The 16,743-nt window shown below is 37.8% G+C and overlaps 1 long non-coding RNA gene across 1 annotated transcript in view; it reads right to left on the bottom strand.

Annotated features, from left to right (window-relative positions):
• LOC110348756 (uncharacterized) overlaps positions 1-16,743 on the bottom strand; it is a 201,044-nt gene that overhangs the window by 26,839 nt on the left and 157,462 nt on the right. The window contains exon 9 of the long non-coding RNA XR_015450849.1: positions 14,437-14,580. This is a non-coding gene — a long non-coding RNA (uncharacterized LOC110348756). The remainder of the gene's footprint in view (positions 1-14,436; positions 14,581-16,743) is intronic.

The raw sequence follows: 16,743 nt of genomic DNA, 5'->3' as shown, positions 1-16,743 counted from the left end.
GGAAAAAGGAACCCTTTTCCACTGTTGGTGGGAGTGTAGTTTGGTGCAACCACAGTGGAATTCAGTGTGGAGTTTTCATTTGACCCAGTTATCTTCCCAAAAGAATTAAAAGCATCATACCACAGAGACAAATACACACCCACGTTTATAGCAGCACAATTTGTAATAGATAAATCTTGGAAACAGCCCAAATGCCCACCAATGGATGAATGGATAAAGAAGATATGGGTTTTTATTAAAATGGAATATTACTCTGCCATGAAGAAGGATAAACTTGAGATATTTCCAGGTAAATTGATGCACCTTGAGACCATACTCTTAAGTGAAATAAATCATATGCACATGTTTAAATATCACATTGTTTCTCTGGTGTGTGAGAAACTGAAAGGGAAATGAGGTCCAAAATGTATAATAGATATTGGCAAATAGGAAGAAAATATTCAAATGTGAAAGGGTAAAAGGGGGTGGGGAGAATAGAAAGAAAAAATGGAAAGAAAGCTTTGTAAATTAGAAGGGGAAGAGGGACTGAAGGGATGGGAGGGGATTGGGGAGAAAAGAAGAATCAAGATATATTATGTACAAGTACAAATTCCATATGATGAATGTGAATGTGATCATTATGTATATCTAAATTGCACCAATAAAATTGATTTTTTTAAAAAGTAGACCCAAGAAAAATAAAGATTTCTCCAATGAATAGGGTTGCCAGAATTTAAGAAACTACATACAAAAACCATAGAATGTCTCCATTAAGTTAAACTAAATTTGACTTTCATATAAATAAAGCATTTTAATGTATTATGTCCCATGATATGTTACAATATACATATGCTAAAATGTATCTACTGACTATGTGAGATTCACATTTAATTCATCATTGTGTACTTTACCTGCAGCCCAACCGTTAAACGAGTCAGTGGGTGAGCTGAAGAGAGGAGAGTCAGTGAAGACTGACAAACTTGTGACTGGAAAATACACAGGAGAAGCCCATAGAGCAAGCACAGGTGAGCAAATATGGGAAAAAAGATGACAGTTGGGCTGGGTGCAGAAGACCTAACATGAGCAATAATATGAAAGAAGAATTGATAATTAAAATAAATAGTAATTATGAAACATTTTTCCAAGAGTTTCCATTATTGATTGATTGATTAAGTTTAATTTATTAGTACAATATTTGCAGTACATGAGGTTTATATTCATCTTGGGGAGTAGGTGAATGTGCATAACACAGCTCATTTCTTTTTTAATTCCCTTCCCCTTGTCACCCACTTCTCTCCCTCTGTCTCTAAATCCCCTTTCCCCTCTTCATTCTTATTGTTATTAATGTTCTTAGCTCATGTTTAGGACATATAATGTTTATGCTCATTGTGAGTATTTGGTATCCATACATGGCACATCTTAATATAAAATATAGAATTAAGCATATCAATCTTTATGCTAAAGAAAAGTTGGAAATAAAGCAATGAACAAACGGATGCCAGGAAAATAATAACAGGAAAAAAGAGGGATGGAAGCAATAATATCTAACCAGATGAAATTTAAGGCTGAAAGTACTAACCAGGGACTCCACCACCAACTCAAGGATCTATCTAGATTCTTGTTTTTGTGACACTAACTACAGAAGTAAAACACAGACATGCTGGAGCTCAGGAAATAAGGCAATCAGAGCTCAGAGACAAAATGTAGGAAAGAATGTGAAGAGCTGGAAATGAGGAGTAATATCAGCAAGATGGAGGAACAGTAGCTTTCTACCATCTTCCCCAAAACCATTGGTTCTTAACAAACACTAATGGAAAAGGAAATTTTTGTGGGAGCCCAGGAATCCAGCGTAGATGTTCCAGCACACTGCTGGAGCAGAAATCTGAGAATAGGTGCATTTAAGAGGTTAGAACAGTTTCATTTTACCCATAGGTGACTCAGTACCAGGAGACCATCTTAGCCCATGATTTCTCCCATGGGGAAAGTGATACCCAGCTCCCTCAGCCACTCAGGTCACTGCCGAAGAGGTCTACCTCTTTCTCACCCCACTCAAATTACGGAGGTGATCAGCATGACTGAGTGGCTGGGAGATACTGGAGCCAGGAAAAGAAACAGCAGGTCCTACTAACTGGTCTGCAGGAAAGCCCACCCAGGAGCCCCATGAGATGCCTCCCAACTGGCCCATGGGTACTCCAGACATTCCTCAACCTCAATGCCATCTCCCCTAGGCTGGCCCCCAAGCACACTCTTGTAAACAGCATTTTACACAAAGAGCCAGCTCAACTGTGTGAGATTGAGGGAAAGTACAACTTGAGTATTTCACAGCATCATCCTAGAGAAAACAAACAGGAGATCATCAGCACTTGGAATGGCTTTTCAGGGTCAAGAGAAGACACACAATGTTAAGAAATCCATCCTCAGAGAGAACAAAGCGGGTGAAGCCAGTGTAACCATACAAAGGTCTCAGAGCCTCAGAATTCCTACCTGGGTTAAAGTATTTGGTGAAGACATTTATCTCCTAGAGACAGTTACTAAAGACTAGAGAAGGTGAGGGTTTCTTCAAATATGAAAAGAACAACAAAAAAAACTTCAAATGTGAATAGTGCAACAAAAATGAAAATTCGAAGAAACTTGACACTACCAAAGGAACATAACAATCCTGCAACCGACTTCAAAGATAAGGAGACCTCTGCATTGCCTGAAAATAATCCAAAATAATAATAGTTTGAAAGAAGTTCAGCATGGTACAAGAAAACACAGACAACTCAACATTATCAGAAAAACAATACATGAACATGGAAAGAAGTTCAACAAAGAGATAGAAATCCTATAAAAGAACAAAACAGAAATTCTGGAACTAATGAAGTACAATGCATAAAATTTTTAAAATCCAATAGAGAATGTCAATGGTAGACTTGATTAGGCAGAAGAATGAATTTGTAAGCTTAAAGACAAATCATGTGAAAATATATAGTCATAGATAAAAGAGAATAAAAAGTAATAAAGAAAGCCTATGGGACCATAGGGTGTCGTCAAAGGAGCTAACATTTACATTATGGGAATCTCGGATAAAAGAGAAAGAAAGGGGCAGGATGATTTTTTTTTAATAATAGATGAAAACTTCCCAAATCTGATGAGAGATATGGAATACATGCACATGAAATTCAAAAGTGTGCATGTCCAGTCAAGTCAACCAAAGTTTTCATCAGGATACAATGAGATCCAAAAAATATTTTGGATGTGTAAGTTTTTTAAACTGTATTATAGTAAAAGACATTGGCATTAATTCCCCTCAAAATACTCCCACTTACTTTGAACATACTTTTCGTTCTTGCTACTTCTGAAGCAGTTCCAGAAGTCCTCTTTTGTGAATGTCTTTAGTTGGGTTTTCATGGTTGCCTTAATTTCCTGAACTGATTCAAATTATTTGCCTTTCATGGTCATTTTGACTTAGAGGGAGAACTAAAGCCACATGGTGCCAGAGCTGGTGAATAAGGTGGGTGAGGTTACACCCTAATGTTTTCACAACCTCACCTTTCCACTGGATGGCACTAGGCAGTAGCATTCATTACATTTTTTATGGCTCATCACAAAGACACTCACAAAAGTGGACTTCCAGAGCTGCTGCAGAAAGTGGCAAGAACAATGGGATAAGTGTGTCTGAAGTGAGGGTTATGGCAATTTGTCTTTTACAGTAATAAATTTTTTAAATTTAGATATTCACCATATATTTTGATCACACAGCATAAAGTAAGTTGAAAATATCATAATTAAAAATGCATTTGATATATCAGACTCCTAGACATCAGAGTTTAGGAACACAACACACTGTAGAGAACCCATTGTTTATCCTAATGTTCACGTCAGACTGGGAACTGCAGTCCTCAGCCACTGCCCAGTATCATAAGAGTATTGCTAGCCTCAGAAAATATCAAAATTTAAAAATCAAACTACAGTTTCCAATGAATGAGTATTTCTTTCACATCCTCATAGTCAGGGACCATCTGTCAAACTGTCAAATATCAAAGACAAACAAAGAAAATTGAAAGCCTCAAATGAAAAGAAGTTCTTTGTATGAGAGAAAATTCATCAGGCTATCAGTAGTTTTCTCTACAGAAATTTTATAGGCTTGAAGGAAATAGGATGATATATTCAAAATGGTGAAAGAAAATCGGCCAACAAAGAACACTACATTCTGCAGAGCTTTCTTTCAAAAATGAAGGAGAGATAAAGACATTCCAAGACGAAAAAAAGCTAAGGAAGTACATTACCACTAGGCTTCCCTTAGAAGACATGCTAAAGGCAGTTTTTTAAACTAAAAGACACTAATTAGCTCATGACTATGTATAATAATATAAAACTCACGGGTAAAACTGAGTATACCATCAAATTCAGAATACTCTAATAGGTCGTTTCCTTTTTTTATAAATTTGGTTATCCCAAATCTCTGCAAATTCAACATTCACTGAACATTTACTATAATATCTCACTCTTCCTTAGGAAACATGAAGATGAGAAGGCAATATTCCATTGAAACTTAATCCTTTCAGGAGAAATCATTCCCTCCAACTTCTAAACAAAATATCTTGGTTCATATTTGTAAACTTGATTTTCCAGCCAAACCTTATTTCTTCCTGAGCTGCAAAGATTCCCCAAACTAACTTCTCAGTAGTTGTGTAACTAAAGTTCTGCTCTTCTAGATGAGTTTCCACTCAGCACAGGAGCAAGGGGAGAAATATAAATATAATGCATAGCACAGGCGTGATTTTTAAATTGTCATATCCACAATAAAAAGGCAAAAAGACATGGAAAATTAAACTGAACACTATGGTTTATTCAATCCTGTCTCCCCAAATATTATGTTTTATTTTTATTTTTATTTTTTCTCCATTAACTTTATTGGTACATTTTAGGTGTAAAATACAGTTACATTCATCACTGGGATCTTGTACCATTACATGAGTCTCTTGGTTCTTTTTTTTTTCCCCTTCCCTTGCCCTCCCTTCACCCCCTCCACCCTTCCCTATTTGCAAAGACCTTGTTTCCATTTTTTTTCCTCTTCTCATATTTTATCCTTTCCCTTTTTTCCCTTCCCCTACCCCTCCCAATTCCCCTGCTCTTTTAGACCTTTTCTTCCTGTTACACAATATCAGTTATACATTTTTTAAATTACAATATTAAGATCTAGGAGACATTACCACAGATTTTACAGAATTTAACAGGATATAGAAAGCATATTTCAAAAATCTTTTTTGAAATAAATTTGACAACTTCTAAGAAGTAACTTAGAAGACAAATTAATGAAACTAACTCTGGAGGAAATATAAAATTTGAATAGCACCTATTAAAGAAAGTATATTCCTAGCTTGAAAACCTACCTATATGACAACAGCAGGCTCATATACATTTTAACTGATAAATTATATCGAACAGTTAAAGCAGAAAAAAGAAGGAACACTTCTCCCCTCATTTTAGGAAATCAACATTGTGCTAATCCTAAAACTGGATAAAGATAATAGAAGAAAAAAGTATGAACATAGATACAAATTTGTTTAACAAAACAAACTATTAGAAGTCAGATCTGGCAGGATGTAGAAAGTGGTTTTGTTATAGGGATGGCAGTGTTGGTTCAGCATTGGAAGATCCACCCACAAAAGTAATCATTTTAACAGAGGAAAGGAGAAAGCCATATGATCCTGTCACTAGTTGGAGAAAGAGTATTGGACTAAATTCTACAGCTGTTCATGGTAAAAGCTATCAGGAGACTAGAAATAGAACAGAACCTTCTCAACAGATCAAAGACATGTACTCCATACTTCCAAAAAAATCTCCTTCTATGAATGGAGAAGATACAATGCTTTCTCCCTAAAGTGGGGAACAAGGGCATATATGCCTACTCTTCATCTGTCCATTAGACTTTGAAACATAGGTCTAAACCAAAATAGTCTGGCAATAAAATGACACAACTAGGATAGGATTGGCATGGCAGAAGCAAAATCTTTATATGTAGATGAAATGATCATCTACAGAGAAAATACTAAGAAATCTCTAGGAGCCCCTAGAACTTGTACTTGAATTTAGCAGGATTAGAAAACACAAGGTATATATAAAAATTCAGGTCTGTGTACACTTGCTATAAATGAAGAACTGGATATTGAAATTTTAAAGTTATGTAGGAGTACAAAGGACCCAGAAAAGCCAAAAACAAAAACAGAAACAGTGCTGGAAGACATTTAGAATCCAATTTTAAGACTTCTTCTAAAGCTACAGTAATCAAGGCAGTGTTGGTGTAAGGAAAGACATATAGATCATTTTAATAAAACAGAGAACCTAGAAATAGAACCACACATATATGGTCCACTGAGTTTTGAAAGATTATTTAACATTAGCATTTTATAGAATATAAACTTGATTCAAGAGCTGAGGAAGAGATAGTGTTTTCAGCAAACGGCACTAGAACACCTGGTATCCGTATACAAAAAAATTAATCTCAACCCTTTTTTTCCATACATGAAAATAACTTGAAGGGACCTATGAACCTAAATAAGAAAGCCTAAAAGTATAAAACTTTAAGAAGAAATTATAAGGGAAAATATTTATGAATTCAGGGTAGACAAGAGCTACCTAGGATACAAAAAACATGATATATAAAAGAAAAACATTGATAAATGAGATTCCATCAAAATTTAGAACTTTAAATGACATCGTTAAAATGAAAAGTAGTCCTTAAACCGACCATATTTACAATGCATATAACCTATGAGCAGAATATATAAAGAATTCTTAGAGCTCATTAATAGGCAACCCAATTAAAATGTAGACATAAGATGATAAATAGCCAGTATAGCACAAGGAATGGTGTGCAACTCTAGAATCAGAAAAATACTAATCAGTACAATAATAAAATTGAATTATACACTCATTAGGGAGATGAAGTCAAAGTTTTAAAAGCCTTGTCCATGACTCTTTCTTTTTGTTGGATTCTCCCCCTTTGCATTTAATTTGTCACACCCAATGGATTCATTCTGCAGGGTTTTCTGGAGTTGTGATCCTCACTGTCTTTTCCTAGGGTATTGTCTAAAATATTTTGGAGTGCTGGTTTGGTATTCATGAAGTTCCTGAGGTGCTCTTTATCATGAAAGTATCTTATTTCTCCATCAATTTTGAAAGATAGTTTTGCAGGGTACATCAATCTGGGTTGGAGGCTGTTTTCCTTTAGGGCTTGAAATACATCACTCCAAGCTCTTCTTGCCTTGAGGGTTTGCATTGAGAAGTCTGTTGTGATTCTGATGGGCTTTCCTTTGTATGTGATTTGTTTCTTTACTCTCATTGCTTGTAGAATTTTGTTCTTCTGTTGGATTTCTGGAATCCTAACTATTATATGCCTATGTGTAGAGTTTTTTTGATTAAGGCTAGCTGGAGTCCTATATGCCTCACTTATCTGTATGTCAAGTTCTTTTCCCCTGCTTGGGAAGTTTTCTGCCATCACCTCTGTGAAGAGTTTTTTTATGTCATCTGCACTCTCTCCTCTTTCTTCATTGACTCTGATCAGTCTTATGTTATTCTTCTTTGCATCATCTAACAGCCGCTGGATTGATTTCTCATGTTCCCTCACAATTTTAAAGCAATTTTTCTTTTCCTCCTCACTAATTGCAATCTTATCTTCTACGTGTGAAATTCTATCCTCACATTGGTTCATTCTGCTGCGCAGACTTTCCATGGAGTTTTTAATCCCTTGGAAATCTGTTTGTATCTGCTTTATGGATTCCATTTGTTTCCTATGTTGGGATTCCATCCTGTTTCTCAGATCCTCTATTTTTTTATCTGTGTCCTCTCTAGATTTATTAATCATGTCTTGCACCATGAGCAAAATCTTTGCTGTTATCTGAGTCATTATTTCTGATTTCATTTTTCCCAGATCCTCTTTTGTTGCCAGTTCAGAGAATCCAGGTGGTTGAGTATCAGAGTGTTCCATCTCATTTCCCTTTGGGGTTGCTGTAGGTGATCTGGAAGTCTATTTTTGAGGCTTGTTTATGTGTCTTCTCATTTCCACGGGGTGGGGGTGGGGTGCTTCTGACACCCATGCGGCTCACCTTCTCTGCCCTAGGAGCTTGGGATGGCAGCGAGGGAGCTTCCTTCCTGGTGCTGGGACCGGCTCAGCTTCTCTGCCCTAGAAGCTTGGGATGGCGGTGGGGGAGCTTCCTTCCAGGTGCTGGGACCGGCTCACCTTCTTGGCCCTAGGAGCCTGGGATGGCAGCAGGGGAGCTGACAAATATTATGTTTTAGTATATAATCAATATGAAATTATAAAGGAGATATTTTTCATTTTTCCATACTAAGTCTTCAAAGCCTGGTATGTATTTCACATTTATAAAACAGCTCAGTTTGGACTCGCTGCATTTCAAATGCTCTGTAGCCACAGGTGGGTGCCATCTTGAGCAGCTCAGTTCTAGAAAATCAACGTCTTTCTGCTGAATTGTTTCATCAGTTGTTCCCGCTGAAATTTGCTGGCATAGTCATTGTTTCTAGTGTATGTGTCCTTCATTTTAACTCCCCCACAGTCTATGTTAAAATTTCGCACTTTATTAATAATAACTTCCAGAGGGCTTTTTATGCTAGATGTATTTTTCTTATTTTCTGTCTTTCATTTTTCTCTTCTTTTATATTTTGGGTTTCTCATATAGGAGAAAGAATGTGATATTGAAGCTTGTGTGTCTGATTTACTTCACTTAACATTATAGTCTCAAGGTGCATGTCTTTTCCTACAACTGACTCAAGTTTATTCTTTTTTGTGGCAGAGTAGTAGTTCATTGGGTATAAATACCATGTTTTCTTTATCCATTCATCTGTCAGTGGACACATTGGTTGCTTCCAAGATTTAGCTATAATGAATTGTGCTGTTATAAATATGGGTATGCATAAATCACTGTGATATGAGGTTTTTAATTCTTTCAAGAAGATACCTAGAAGGGAAATTGCTGAGTCAAATAGAATTTCTAGTTTTAGTTTTTGGGAAAATTTCAATACTGATTCCCATAGTGGTTGTATCAGTTTACACTCCCACCCCTGCAGCCTCTCCAGTATTTGCTATGATTTCTTGAAAATACCCATTCTTTTGCAGTGAAATGGAATCTCAGTGTTGCTTTAATTTGCTATACTAAGTGTTTTAAATAAATTAATTTAAACCCAATTTAAAGGCAAATAGTATTATTCTCCTTCTGTAGGTGTTAAAACTGAGATACACAGAAATAAATAATTTGTCTAAGGTCACACAATTAGGACATGTCTAGTTTAAAAGCTTGTTTTCGTTCCTCTACAGCAGGGGTCTACAAATATTTTCTGTGAGAAGCCAGATAATAAATAAATAGTTCAGTCTTTGTGTGCCACACATTCATGCTTGCAACTACTCAGCTCTGCCATTAGAATGTGGATGCAGCCATAGAAAACATGCAAATGGGGGGAGTGTCTGTATTCCAATAAAACTTTAGTAGGCAGCAAGCTGGATTCATCCTTGAGCCATAGTTTGCATATCTCAATCTATGGCATATTGTTACTTTATTCAACTTTAACATTTCTCAGGACATTTGGAAAAGGGTTATATGTACTGGAATCCCAGCAACCATAGGTGCATAAATTGTCAGAATGAGATAACGCGTTAGGGGTTAAATTTTGAGACAGCTTAAAGAAATGAAGAACCCCACTAAAATCAATTCTGCTAACTATTTTCTGGCTTCATTCTTGAGGGATGAGTTATCTTTCTAGCCTTAGACCTCTCCATCAGGTATTAGGTTCTCAGAGGTATTCGTATCCTCACTGTGAGGTCTGATAATTGAGGGCTCTGATTATGCCCATTCATTTTTAACACAATCTCAAGCTGTGCATTCTGGCCCCTCAATAATCCAAAGAAATAATTATCTAGATGAACTAAAGGTTGTCCTCTGAGAGCAAAAACTACAAATCAAAGCATATGAGTTACAACAAATATCTGTACATTTATTGTAAACCCCATGATGGTTCTTAGGCCCTAATACTAGAATATAAGCTGACTTCCCAGGACACGTGGATGAATAGAGGCATGCATGGAAAGATGGCTAGATAGGTGATAGATGATAGATAGATAGATAGATAGATAGATAGATAGATAGATAAGAACAGAAGAGAAGAGAAAAGAAGAGAGACAATGCTTACCACTCAAAAGAAAGACTGGGTCCAAAAGTGCAGGGGTGGTGGGAGGGGAAGGGGAAAGGAAAGAAGGGAAAGGAAAAATTATGAGAAAAGAAAAAAATGGAAATGAAATCTATGTAAATAGGCAAGGGCGGAGTGGGTGAAGGGCACACAGGTAATGGGGAAAAAATAAGAACCAAGATTCATCATGTACGGGTACAAGCACCCAATGATAAATGTAAACGTATTGTATACCTAAAATGTACCAATAAAATAATTTAAAAGAAAAAAGAAATATTGCTCAACCATAAAAGAATATAGGAAAATACTGGGGTTTCCCATTTAAGTGTCATCCAAGGACCAGGCTGCTCTTACAACCACTGCAAACGTCTCACTCATCTAGCAGAAACATCCTTGTTATGAGTTCAGACACAGCAAGCCATGGCAATAAACTTCCAATCATACTACTAACTCACATTATTCTCATTTCCAGCCACCTTCTGATTATTATTTGTTTTCCCATGAAGCTATTCTGCACATGTAGAATATGCTAATCAAACTTTGATAACTCCTCTGTTTCTCCAAGACTGTTTCCTATTGTGAATAAATTAAGTGGTCTCTATTATATACTTTGATTTCTGAGAGCCCTTGCTCATGTGGGTTTGTGATCCTAGGTCAAATCGCTCTGAGACAAAGGAAGAAAGACCTAGCTTCTTGCTCTTCAGAGATGGAGAGACCTCTCATTGCTCATTTCCCAGAGAGACTGCTTCTGGGTTTTGCATTCTTTTCTTGACTGGAACGTAACTTCAGAAAAAAAGAGAAAAGTAAAACAAAAGTTCAGTTTCTGTACTGACCAGCTTTCCCACTGCTGGGTCAAAATACCTGACACCCATAACATAAAGGAAGAAATGGTTTATTTGGCTCACGATTCCAGAGGTTTCAGTGTAGGCCTGGCAGGCTCCACAGCAGGAACATCATAGTGGAAGAGCATGGTATAGCAAAGCTTATCACTTCATGGTGGCCAAGAAGCAGTGCACAAGGGAAGAGCACCAGCAAGAGATACACACACTAAAAACATGCTCCTCCCAGTTACCCAGCTCCTCCAATTGGATCTCACTTCCTAACAGAAACTTCAGCTGTGAATATCATAGGATTAATCCACCACTGATAAGTATAGTGCTCACATGATCCAAGTACTTATCCAGGAATCTCTAAATCCAGTCAAGTTGACAGCTGAGCTTAACTGCCCCATTCCACCCCTTGTCAACTTGACACCCAAACACATCTCCTTAAATCATACTTAATCTCCAAATACAGACAATGACAAGGTCATAATGTGGCTATCCTGCTTACAACCAAAAACACATTAATCCCTTCACCATAGTCTCCACACTTCTGGCATTGCTCAAAAGTTGAAGTCAAAGTCTCCTCTGAGACTCAAGGGAAACCCTTAGCTGTGAACTCCTGTAGAAATAAAAAAAAAGTTATATATTCAACAGATAGAATTATACAGGCTAAACATTTTCATTACAAAAGGGAGGAATGGGAAATGAAAAATAACAGCATGAAAGGAAGACTTAAATCCAGCAGGGCAAACATTAAGTCCTGTACCCCATCTCCAGCACTTGTGATACACAGTGGTGAGAGGTAAGTTCCAAAATGCTTGGGTAGCCCAACCCCTATGGCCTTGCTAGTTACAGCTCATATGGCCTCTGTCTTAGGCTGGCTTTGCTTGCTACCTGCAGGTTTTCTCAGCAGAAATTCCATGTTCCTGGTATCTCTAACTTCCTGGCAGTTCCACTGTACTATCAGCTTCATTCCCCACAGTTTCATGCAATACCCTCTCAGGAGTATATTGCCTGGCCTCCCATGCTTTCCTGTGAATTATGTGTAGAAGCCTCCCTGACCCTACAGCTCTTGAATTCTGCATAAAGTAAAATCAGCATCACATGGACAAGGTCTGCCACCAAGGTGAGCAGTACCTGGGCCCCCTTGGACCATGACTGTAGTGGTCCCTGAATGCCTGGCTGGCTGAGCATGATGCAATGAATCCCAGGGAACTAATTCCCTGGGTGGCTTTTCTCAAATAGCAAGCCTAGAGCTCTTTCTTCAAATGACAGGTTTACACTTTTTTATTTTATGAAAAATAAAACAAAATAATAAGAGAATAACAACAGTTAATGCACTGTGTATCATTATTTTTAAAGTAGTTACTCAGAATACAAGGCATAGACCATAAAGACTCTTATAAGAAGAAACACACAGATAATAACAAAACTTTCTTTTCAATGAACTAAGATAAACTAATAATATAAGTGAAACAATTAGGAGTAAAATAAAATAGTATTGAAACAATGGAACATGTGATTTGGGTTTACATTTTTGTACTCTTGAGCCAGCAATGGGTTGAGTTTCACTGATTCCTTAAATTCCCTCACAGCATGTTTCTTCTTGTCCTGGTTCAAAGTACTTGGTTTCTTTTTAATGATGCTGATTCCATCAGCAACCACACCTTCTTTGGCCTCAAATTTATACATGCTTCTTTTCTGGCCAAAATTTAAGTTTTTCAAGTCCTTCTGTACTTTTTGCTCCAGATTCTCTTTGTAAAATTGGCTAAAAGCAGCCAGCACTACTCATGCCACAGCCTGAACTTTGGGCTGCCTTGAAATTTCCTCTGTGAGATAAATCAGTTCATAGCCCTTAAATTCAGCCTTCCACAAAGTCTCATAACATCAGCAAAATATAGATAAGCTCTTTGCCAGAGCATGCATGGCCTCTACTTCAATTCCCAATACAGTCCCTTCTGGAACATCTTGATCCTAGCCTCTACTGTCTCAGTTTTATCAACATTCTAATCTTCTGAACTCTGACCAGAAATATCTATCAGGCTCTGCTTACAGCACTGTAGGGGTCTCTAGCTCATATCTCTAAACCTTTCCAAATGCCTTTTGGAAACCAGTTCCAAAGGCTTTGAAACACATGGTCAGGTATAGTCACGGTAATGACTGTAATTCTATAGGACCAATTATCTGTATCGGTCAGATTTCCTTTTGCTGTAACAAAAACCCCTGACACCTACAATTTAAAGGAAGAAATGTTTTATTGGCTCATGGTTTCAGTCCATGGTTGGCTGACTTCCAAGACAGGAACATTTTAGAACAAGGGCATGGTGAGGACAAAACAGCTCTCTTCATGGTGGCTGGAAAAAGTGAGAAATATACCCCCTAAAGACACCTTCCAGTGACCCACTTCCGACTGGGTCTTACCTCCTAACAATACCCACAGATGAGTGCAGTGCCTCTGTGATCCAACCATCTATCTGGGAGTATTTTAATCCAGTTAAATTGACAATTAAGCTTAACAGTCACAGTTTATTTTCCAAGTCAACATTTTTCTCTTCTATATTCTCCAAGGGTACCAGTGTCCTAAAAACTGGGGCATCTGCCTCCTGGTGGCAAACATGAGTGCACCATGCACCCCCACAATCACTACTAGTCTTTAACCCTTTCCTCAACCATCTTAGGAAGAGGAATTTCTAGTCTTCCTTGGCACTGGGGAGCTCATTTACTCCATGATATGAACACTAATTTCCTGAAGACTTTGAAGTTCCTAACCTGATTTGGAAGGCCTGGCTTAACTAAGATCAGCAGTGGGGAGAAGAATGGGCTTTGTGAAGAATTAGGATGGTAAGGATGCAATGCCTTGAAAAAAGAAGGAAGGCTTTTGGAGCCCACTAGGAAAAGCTTCTTGAGTACATCTCTTAGGACTACCAAATATAAAACATAACCTCAGGGAAAGAAAGTGGGGAAGAATGGGAATCAGAGTAGATGACTATAATGGTATCATGATTCATTGTGTCCTTTACCAATCCTAGAACATATCATTATTTTAATGTCTCTATATTTGTGCTGAATACTTTCCATTTGTCCCTCTTGGTCTACCTTGTATGACTTTCTCTGCCCACAGTGCCACCCTGTATGGGTTACAAATGGACTCTCTTGCCCTCTGGCTTCTTCAGTACAGTGAATGAAAGGAACTGGCAGAGATCAGAGGGTAGAAGGAGACTGAATCAGGGAAGTTGTTGACTGACCTCTCACCATGCTGGAATCCCATTGCTACTGCATCCCATGGATATAGCTGGAAGGCAGCTATGTGTATATGAATCCCCTCTCTGTGTTCCCATAATGGCTTCTTCCCTCCCTGTCAGACCTAGGATGCTTCAGGTTATTGCTACGCCCAGGTTGATTTCCTCAAACTATGCCCACACCTTTGCATATACTTTATTGATCTCACCTTAAATTATCTGGATTGTAGGCACCACTTCTTTTCCACCAGGATCTTGACCATGTGCCTCTCTCTGCCTGAATGCCCTTCCTTGGCCATCTCTTCCTCATGAGCTCCTGCTGATACTTCAAGGAGGAGCAAAACCATCACCTCCTGTATGAGAAAGTGGAATAAGTAAGAAACACTGCTGACTGGAGTCCTGCAGATCTGGGACTTTGTCCTGGCTCTGCTCGGTGGTTAGGGACAGGTTTGATTCTCTGAAGATGGTGGTTACGGCACCTACCTGAAGGCTGGCCTGAGAACTAAGCCTTCAGAAAATGCTACTTCCCATCCCCATGGTATCAGCAATGACTCATACAATTCCTTTGCTCCCATAGCATTTGTATCAGCTTTACCGAAATGACATCCATACAGAACTATTCATCCATTCATAGTACATAACTCACAAATAGCTTTTGTATATTTGCAGAGTTGCGCATGCATCACCACAATCAGTTTAAGAACATTTTCATTACTCTGAAAAAGAAGTTCCACTTCCCTATTCAGCATCCCTTCTCCTATTCTCCTCCCCTTGCCATCCTTAGGCAACCACTGATCTACTTTTTGTTACTATAGATGTGTCTACTCTGGGCATTTCATATAAATGGAATCACATAGTATGTGCTCCTTTGTGACTGCTTTCTTTCACTCAGAGTAATGTTTTCAAGGTTTACTCATGTTGTACTAGGTATTAGTATTTCATTCTGCTTTATTGCCAAGTAATTTCTGCTGTAGGAATATATCACATTTTGTTCCATTCACTAGCTGATGGACATTTGGATGGTTTCTACTTTGGGGATGTCATGAATAACACTTCCCTGAGCATTTGCCAGTCTCAGGGTATTTTGTGCAGACCTACAGTACAGCTATGACCACACAGCATAACTCTCATTTGTTAGCACACCTGTCTGCTCTCCTCCCCATTCCCCATTCACTCACTTGTAAGGAGAGTTGCACTTTAGGAAATAAGGAACCATGTGGCCAGTTGAGTTTAAAAGATGAATGTGAGATTATTGATGTCCTGACTCACAGAGGGCTGAAGGATGAACAATACTAATTGTTCTCCAGCACTCAGATCTTGATATATCACTGTATATTCGAGAAGGGGGAGACAGAAAATAAAAATCAGTGTAGAGTCTGATGGGTCATGTGGCTCAAGATTGAAAAATTGTCCAGTAAACTAAGACAGTATATGTGTGGGGTTAAGCATTATATATGAAAAGAGAACTGTAGGAGGTTCTGTTTATGGAGATGCATAGATAGGGTTTTTAGAATATAATGTTACAGTGATTGAAAGAATTCCCAAATCAGGATTAGACAAACATCATGGTTTTAAGACATTGATGTCTCAGCTATTATTAAACAAGAGGAAGAGAGTAAGGGGAGAGGGGAGGGAGATGTAACAGAGAGAAATAGGGGAATGGATATGATCAAAATATGCTATACACTGGTATGAAAATCACACACTGAAACTCAATATTTTGTAAAATTAATATACCCTAATACGTTTTTTTAAATGATGTCTCAAAAAACTACATGAGCTCACACATCAGATAAGGAATGTAAATGTGGATGAAGAGAGGTGGAGAAGAAAAGGTGGTGGGTTTAGCAGTGTCTGCAGAGGACAAACGAAATAAATTCTGGATGGATGAAAGTGATATATTGAGTCTGTATATTTGTGAGTACCATGGTAAGAATCATCCTACCATCCTTCTCAACCTTCATGCTTATAACTCGCAAGTGTAAAACCATCCTCCCTGGTCACCTCTCTTGCTTAGAAGCTATGCAGGGCCAAGAAAATATTAAATAATAAGGTAACCAAGTCATCTGTTTGTCAACTTCTAAATGTTGACAAGTGATGTCACAGCCACTGTGGCAGTAACCAATTGCTTTTCCTGTTCCTTCCACAACAACAAGTGGCAGAGTGGGCTTGGAGATGCTATGATAAGACATCAAGAGAAATTATAAAACTTGCTGAAGTTCAAGAGAAAGGAGTGAAGGGCAACATAAGGGTCAAAGGAGATTTTTTCCCATAAAATACTTTTACAATGAAAGATCATTTAACTAGGATATCTGTGATCTGACCTCTTACAGAATAATGTATTTCCAGATTTGCATATCATAACCTCAAAGAAGCACAGTGATAAAAAGAAAAAGGGATCTCAGAAAATTCTGTGTGACCTGTGATATAGCAAAAAATAAATTAGCTTTAAAAGCATATATATCCTACAAGAATTTTTATCTAACATAAATGTTATAAACTAACTGAAGGTGTTA

This window comes from Heterocephalus glaber, unplaced genomic scaffold (assembly GCF_053883595.1).
Source record: "Heterocephalus glaber isolate CG9 unplaced genomic scaffold, H.glaber_assembly_v1.0 deba00000071, whole genome shotgun sequence".
In the NCBI taxonomy this organism is placed as follows: Eukaryota; Metazoa; Chordata; class Mammalia; order Rodentia; family Bathyergidae; genus Heterocephalus; species Heterocephalus glaber.
This window is presented reverse-complemented; position numbering and strand designations above follow the sequence as displayed.